This window comes from Brassica oleracea, chromosome C6 (assembly GCF_000695525.1).
Source record: "Brassica oleracea var. oleracea cultivar TO1000 chromosome C6, BOL, whole genome shotgun sequence".
Lineage (NCBI taxonomy): Eukaryota > Viridiplantae > Streptophyta > Magnoliopsida > Brassicales > Brassicaceae > Brassica > Brassica oleracea.
Window position 1 is genome coordinate 19,880,102 of NC_027753.1, and position 7,409 is coordinate 19,887,510.

Sequence of the window (7,409 nt, forward strand, 5' to 3'; positions counted from 1 at the left end):
TTGTTTTGGGTTTGACTCCAAGTTTTGAGTCACACTTGGCAATTCTGCCTACTGATATCCATGTTTCCAAACATGACCAAAAACCACTTTCGTTTTAATAATATAAATATGTTTCTATGCTAACATACAAAGTTCATATTGAAATCTCCTACATAATTCACAGTTTTATAATACTATAAAAAATTATTTACAAAATAATAAATATCAAAATATATTATTGAAAAAAGATTATAGCTTCAAAATTTAAATATTTATTGAATCATCTTTATTGGTCATAAAATTTGCTGATTTAAATATTCAAAAGAATCACACATTTATGAAAATATTTATGTATATGAAATTAAAGTTATTAACCTATTCTTTAAATAATAATTTTAAATTAAATCAGATGATGTATAAAAATATACGATATAAAAAAATAATGAAAATATTAAAACTTTTATAAATATAGAGTATTTGAACTCTTAATAAAGTTTAAACATGATTACCAAAAGATTAATAGAAACTGTAACTATGTTTACATATAAATTATATAAAAATATCAATTAATGATATTCTAAACAAAAAAAATTATCTTTCAAAACATTTCACTCTAATTTTCCAAATATTATATCAAAACAAGTAAATGATATAATATACCACAAAAATAAAATTCATTTATTTTAAACCTTGAGGTTTAATTTATACTTCCTCCATTTCAAAAACTTACAGTAAAAAACTCTATAAATTAATAATGTTAGGTTCTCATATTTTATTATTTTACAAAAAAATCATTTTTAGATTTATATATTTTAATGTATGTTACTATGTTTTATGTAAATATATGAAGAACATATGATTTCACGGTATATGTATTGATTAAATTTTATAGATACAAATTATATATTGTTCTTATTCGATTATATTGGGTATACAATAAATTTAAACGGATTTTAAGTTTAAAATAAAAATAACATCAAAATATTTAGAAATATTAAGAAAACTAAATATAAACTTTACTGTGAATAGAAAACAAAATATACAATATATTGATTATTAAATTGTGTCATATTTTATATTAGCTCAACCCATAAGTTTTTTTTAATTTATAGTTGTTATTAATTTCTCAAGTATTAATTTATGTTTTTGGAGTTTCACACATATTAAAAGCATTTTAAATTTTGATTATAATTATATTATTTTTAAGTTTTCTATTTCCACAAATTTTAGGCACTCAAGTTCAATAAACACGAATAATTTCTTTTAAATTCACAGTTTACTACTATTACCTTATAAATACACTATTGACAGCGTAAAATGCATTTGAAATTTTTTTTTTCTAAATTTATATTTTATTAATACAGAGATGTATTTATCATTAAAATTATAAACGAACAAACCACGCGTAGCGCGGTAAAACTTCTAGTTATATTAAAAGACAAGGGTGGACAGTCATGTCAACACCATTATTTGCGATTACTATAATAGTTATCGGTAAATAGCCGACCAAAATCAGTCCAATAATGCTAATGAATTGAAAATAAACTAAATTGTACCTTAAACTTGACCAACTCTTTTGGTAGGACTGGAAAAAATATGTGTAAATTTTGATTCGATTATTTTCGATTTAAACCAACAAATTTAGATATATGTCACTTTATCATAAAAAAAACAAATAATAATATACAATATCCATATAAAACGACTCAAATCACAAATACCAATATTCTTAAAAATAGACATACGTAGTAAGCAATGTAAGCACCAAAGGTCCAGTAGTAAGCACAGTTCCTAAACACATTGGCTACTGGTGAAGTTGCGTGGCTGAACCTATGGACGAAAAACGTTTCCATGATGCGTTTGAAGTAGTGAAAGCACCAGTAGTACATAGCGTAGGTTTGGACCGGATGGATCACACGGTCTTGTCCATAGCCAAGGAAGCTGTAAACAGGGAAGTAGTAGAAGACAGGGTAGATTAAGAGTGGGCCAAGATACTCGAAGAAGAAGAGGGTTCGGTATGAAACTTGTGCTCCCAAGTCCTTTAAGACTACTGTTAAGGAGTTGGTGTTGTTCTCGTTTTGAGTGGTTTCTTGGTGTTGAGGACAACAGGTTTGTTTTTGGATCCAGGAGCCACGGGAAGAGTCAGTCTTTGCCTCGACGGGTAAAACTTCTTAGCTATTGAAACAACAAAATCCAATTCAATAGAAGAAGATGCATTAGTAAATCTATTAAAAAAAAGACTTTTAAGTTTTTAACTTTCAATCTTCTAGGAAAGAAGGAAAATACATAGTCAAACCCCAAAAGAAAGAGTACACATTGTAGTAAAAGATGTTTAGTTAGTGACAATGCATTCTTTTAAAAGGCATTAAAGTTATACCAAAGTGGCAAAGTGTTAACTTAAGATCAATCTAAAGTGAAAACATTAGAGTCTAACAGAGACCGATCCATTAATGAGAAAAGGTTGTAACTTTGTAATGAGTAATAAAAAAAAAGAACCCTAAAACAGGGTTTACAAGCTTAAATAATCCTCATCATCAACTTCCCACCACAGATCTTGGTTATAACCCACCAAAAGCATCAAAATTCTGAAGGAGAAATCAACTAGTGCATGCATGAACATCTTTAGATGAAAGTAACACTAGCTTCGTTGGAATCAGATCAATTAGATTACAACATTCTAAAAGTCTTTTACCTCGCTTATGAAACGCTTCCTGGAGATCAGCAACAGTAGCCTGCGTAGAACAAAACATAAAGCGAATCAAAAACCTTAAACTAAGAAAGCATTCAACTAGGAATATATTATCAAATTTTTTCTCTAATCAAGCAAACTCAAACCGTCAATGGCATTAATAAACAGGGAGAGAGAGAGAGATAAAAAGTACAGAATCGGAGAGGTCAAGAGGACCCCTGAGAATATCTCTGCCGCCGCGGGAGACAACGGTGACTTTCATAGCTTAAAAACGGGCAAAACGAGGAAGACCCTGAAGGGGAGTTTAAATAGAGCGTTGATGTAACTTAGGAGTGTAGGACAACTGAATGTGGAAGCTGGCAAAAGCTGGTTCGTCCGTATCTTAAGTTTCGACAGCACATGGGACACTAAAGTAATGAGGAACGTTCCTAGAGTTCAGAGCTCTTTCACAACATTACTCCTCTTTTATTTTACTTTTATATATGCTACTTCATTATAATTTATGACTGTATTGTTACCAATTTACACTAGTTATATACAAACTACTGACATGATATATAAATTAATATAAGCTTTGATTGGTAATAATGGAGTAAAATGTTGAAAAATAGAAAGATGAAAATGGAGGAAGAAAAAAGTGGAAATGAGAGTAAACTTTTACTCTTGATTAAAATGAAGAAAATATTATTGTACTTTTAGCTTCATTTAGAGTAAATGGACTAGAACTACTTTTATTTTGATTAAATGGAAATAAATTAATTAAAACAGCTATACAATCACCACCATAGTATCTATCAACATTGGTAGTGTATGGATAATTCGTGTTTTTACATACTAGAAGATCCTTTGTTGGTGTTGGTGACTTTAATGAGGCCAGATTAATAAAAGCTTCAAGTGGATAGTGGAAATTAAGGTGTCTCATTTGGTAGATGTGGTTTTTCTTGGTGTAAATGATCTAAGTGTTGCTAGGTTTTCTTGGAAAAATGCCAAAAGTGTGGCTTATCTCTTTAGGTATGAGAGTCATCTGCTTCTTCATTTTCTGAATGCTCTTATAAAAGTGGAAGATCAATTTGGAACACAAAAAGATTAATGGAAATTTTTTTCTTATTGCAAAGAGTGCAACTTTTGATGTTTTTGGTCAGTTGCATATTTGACTTGGCACATATTTTTGGTTAAAGGATCTACTCGATGTTGAGAAAGTTTAATCATCTATTTATGTCTATAATTGATGTGATCATGGCTGAGGAAAAGGGTACACTCTGTCTCATGATGACTCATGAGTCAATACGAACTTAGGAGGAAGATGTAGCTTTACGTGCAAAACATGTGGACATTATTTTCCATCAGATCAAGCGCTCGAATGCCACCGTTCCAGCCATACCAGAAACAAGAACAAGAAAATTAATTCAAAAAGAGAGGATGAAACACATGTTTGTTCTATTTTTAAGGCATTTTCATCTGGACAAGCTCTTGGTGGACATATGAGAGTTCAACGAACCAACAATAGTAGATCAAGTTTTAGCGTTAAAGAAGAATTGGAACAGAAGAAAATGATTGATCTCAATCTTACCCCGCCAAACGACGACGAAAACTGAAGAAACATGTAGTATTGGTTTATATGTTATTTTATTTTGGTTTGGTTGATGAAGCTTTTATTACTGTTTAGGTATATGTTTTAATTTTTTTTTATCTAAAACCATGGTAAGGTTCACTACTAGTTTTGTTTTTTTTTTCTTTTGAACACCGGTTATATACTATCTCATAGTATCTAATTTGGAATCTTAAATTGTGTTGGTTAATAGAAAAACACACATTATTCCTCGTTAAATGAATATGCTGTTAGGGTCAAGTTATTTTATTTATATTTTAAACAATAAACTAGATTTTGAATATGAGAGGAATATGCTTCTTCGTTCTCATCGTGCTCTTACAAAAGCGGAAGATCAATTTGAAACACATAAAGAATTAAAGATTATTGGAAATGTCTCTCAATGCAAATAATGCATCTTTTGATGTTTTCGGTCAGTCGTATATTTTCTTTGGCACATCCTTTTTGGTTAAAGGATCTACTCGATGTTGAGAAATGTTAATCCTCTATTTATGTCTATGATTGAATGGGTAGTTTGATCTTCTATGATTTTTTGAAGTCCTTGTGATTGGTATAAGGATAGATTTGTATCCTTTGTGGCCTTTGTTGTTGTTGTTAAGGTGTTAGTATATGTATTTGTATGTTAGTTGTGGTTTATTTGAATAATATATATATTATATATATATATATATATTGTTGTTTCATGTATCAATTTCTTTTTCTATCTTTCGATTTGATTCAATTTCTTTCTTCTTATTAATGGATGAATTTTTATGTTCATTTATTATATTATTACAATCTAGGAAAAATAATAAATAAAAATTTTACCTATTTTATAAAAATTTAGGTTGGGCAATTTTATATAAGAAATTTTAAAGAAAATTTATGCTTAACAGTTTATATAAGCAGTTCTCGTTAATCTGCATAATTGTTAGCAAATCATTTTTGAGACTTGAGTACCAGATATATATCATATAATAGATGAATATCCACTTAAACTACTAAGCAAAAGAGCATTTTCATCCTCACTCCATATTTTACACCAAAATGAATGGGGTAATGAACAAAAAATAAAAAAATTATTTCATTTATAAAATACAGTTTTTATTTTTCTTCATTACTCTATTTTTTACTTTATTTTAAAGTAAAATATGGAGTGAGAAGTGAGATGGTTTAACAACTTATATACGAGTATGTTTTAGATTTAGTAAAAAATATTTTAAAAATCTTATCTCCAAAATTGTAATTTCTCAATTATATATGATCACTTATATACGAGTATGATCTTTTTGATTATTCAATATCACCAAAACAATTCAAACCTCCTAACACAAAAATATTCTTTAGTATTAACATTTAGAATACAAAGAAAAATATAATTTCTGAATGATAAAAAAGTAATTAATAAAAAAATTCCGCTTATAATAAATTTTTCATTAGTCTACCAGACTAGCAGTAGTCTTAGGTTTAGAATGGGGAGTGGATAAAAAGAAAAATATAATTCTGAATGATAAAATATTATTTGAACCACTAGCAGTTCTAGGAAAATTCTTAGAACCACACTATATAGTAATATACAGCATATCTGGAGTGTTTTAAGTGTCTAGAACTACTGTTTTATTTTTATTATTTTAAAATGCTTAGAAAACAATACATTTCTTTATGGCTGTAATTTATTTTGATATTATGATTTATCAAATTACTTTTCTATTGTTTTAATAATTATGTATATACAATATATAATTTGAATTACCTATTTGTATGCTATTATTTGTGTACTAAAAAAACAATTATTTTAGAAAAATCTCAAAATATTTTTAAAAAACACATATATCATATAAAGCTCAAAATAATTATACTATATTACAAAAAACACTACTATTTTAAATCAAATTAGATATATATATATATTTATATAATTTAAAGCTAATATATATATATATATAAATTAAGTTAAATTATAATTTTAATAAAATTTATATTAAGTGCATATATAAATTAATTTTCTCAAAGATAACTAATTTTATTTATGAAAAATTAATGGTAATAGAATTTTCTTATAAATTATTAAATCTTATATACAATATATATATATATATAAATGTAAAGTTTAAAATAATTTTATATAATAGTTTTATTCTGTATTATATATAAATTATATTTATTGCATTAATAAATTATTTTCTAAAATGTATTATTATTTATCAAAATAAATATTTATATATAATTTTATACAAATAAATTTGTACAGTACTTTAGACCGCTTTTTATCCATTTTCACCATTCAAACATATATTTTAAACCGTTAGATCCACTTAATCGATACTTTGTATCGCCAGATCCGTTAATCCCACTTTTGTTTCGCTTGATCCGCTTGATCCGAAATATTGGTCCCATTTTTCATTCGAAGCCTTAATTTGGTCCAAGCAACGTTCAACAACCAGAGATGGCATCTCCTAGAGACCATATGAGCTTTTTAACAATAAAAAAAAAACCTTTTTTTATTATTTGAGGACCATTAAAAATAAATAACTTTTAGTTCATGTGTTTATTATAAGTATGTCATTTCTTATGTGGCAACTCCACAAGCTCCCTCACCTATTCTATTTAAAACCCCTTTGTTAACTAGAGTAATTATACAACATGCCATTGATCAAAACATTATAATTACCTTAGTTTTGTCTACATTTGTCACATATATACGTTGATACGTATTACATCAAACCTTATCATTTATTTCTTGCGTTAGTTACCTTAACCGAAGTTCTACGTATTACATCAAAGATTTTAAAATTATGTTAATTACCTTGACTGAAGTTTTTTCATTAATTTGTTTCAATACAAAAACATTGCTGACATATGTAGTGGTCTAATTTTTTTTATTCAAAATAAATATAGATGCGAAAAAAATTAATGTGTGATTATCAATCAAAGTTTGTTTTCTGAAAAATTCTAAAAAGTATTTGATGATCAATACGTGCTCAAGTGATTGATTTTCTTAAAAATGCGAAAAACATTTGTTCTCTTAAAAATATATCAAGAGGAAAACTTTGTTTTCTTAAAATAGTGAAACAGAAGAACCATACATATGGCATATACTTGCCATGTTTCATTAAATTGTTAGATGATCCCCGCCTTGCGATTGTAGAAACT

The 7,409-nt window shown here is 27.3% G+C and overlaps 1 pseudogene; it reads right to left on the reverse strand.

Moving 5' to 3' along the window:
* LOC106297682 overlaps positions 1-2,930 on the reverse strand; it is an 11,014-nt pseudogene extending 8,084 nt beyond the window's left edge.
* Positions 2,931-7,409: the final 4,479 nt, after the last annotated feature.